General features: G+C 40.1%; 1 pseudogene; it reads left to right on the forward strand.

The window, feature by feature from the left end:
• Positions 1-355: 355 nt before the first annotated feature.
• On the forward strand, positions 356-719 carry LOC103742403 (annotated as a pseudogene).
• Positions 720-1,176: the final 457 nt, after the last annotated feature.

The following is a 1,176-nucleotide window of genomic DNA, read 5'->3' on the forward strand; positions in this document are numbered from 1 at the left end:
AATATATGAAATTCTCAAAAAATTAAAAGGCAGTGAAATACACACAAAAAAAAAATCTGTGTTTCAGAGGATTGAGGACTAAATGAAGTTTCATTGGGAAACGTTTAGAACAATGCCAAGCTCATGTATTTAAGTATTGCTATTATTAATTTATTATTATAATCAAGGAATAGCTATCATTTACAAAGTGGATGTATGGGGCAGACACAGGCAGAGTGCATTCCATGATCTAATTTAATTATCCAAAAGTTCTGTGTTCTGTTTTTGGGTAGCTGTTTCCTCTAGATTGAAACATTCACTCAACTTTCCTTCCACAATCCCCTGCACCCTTCCTTTCCAACTTGGGCTGAGTGAAATGGCTCCCACAAAGAAGGGTGGTGAGAAGTTCTGCCATCAAGAAAATGATGACCCAGGAACATACTATCAACATTCACAAGCTCATCCATGGAGTAGGCTTCAAAGAACGTGCCCCTCCCAGGACACTCAAAGACATCCAGAAATTCTCCATGAAGGAGATGGGTACTCCAGATGTGCACCTCGATACCAAGCTCAACAAAGCTGTCTGGGCCAAAGGAATAAAGAATGCTCCATATCGTCTCTGTGTTTGTGTGTCCAGAAAACATAATGAGTCTGAGGATTCACCAAACAAGCTGTATACATTGGTAACCTATGTCCCAGTTAGCACATTCAAAATCTACATTCAACAGGATGAGAACTAACTACTGAGAGTCAAATAAAGTTATAAAACTGACAAAAAAAAGAAGAAAGAAACATTCACTTCATGGAGGGTTGGGAAGGCTTACACAACAGACAAGCAAGTCACAGCACTCAGATAGTCAAAACATACAAGATTCAAAAGGCTACCCCTCAAGTGGGAGGGATGAGAATCATCAGTGTTGGAGCTGCCTGCAAATTGTGTATGGAACTCCGGTAATACAGATTTTATGAGTTGCCACCCACACTGGAGTGGGACCTTTACATGACACAGGTGCTGAAGTCACCCATGCTCCTGTAAGTAACCCAAATAGATTCCTTGATTCACCAACCTAAACTCAGATGGAATAATTTCTTTGGTCTATCACTTTCCTCTCTGTCTGGGGTGAAGAGAAATAGGCTCCCCAGGAAATGTAATGCAGAATTGGTTTATCACCATTTTATATGTGAGAAGGCTGAAGT

The sequence above is a fragment of the Nannospalax galili genome, unplaced genomic scaffold, assembly GCF_000622305.1.
Source record: "Nannospalax galili isolate Female #2095 unplaced genomic scaffold, S.galili_v1.0 scaffold359, whole genome shotgun sequence".
In the NCBI taxonomy this organism is placed as follows: Eukaryota; Metazoa; Chordata; class Mammalia; order Rodentia; family Spalacidae; genus Nannospalax; species Nannospalax galili.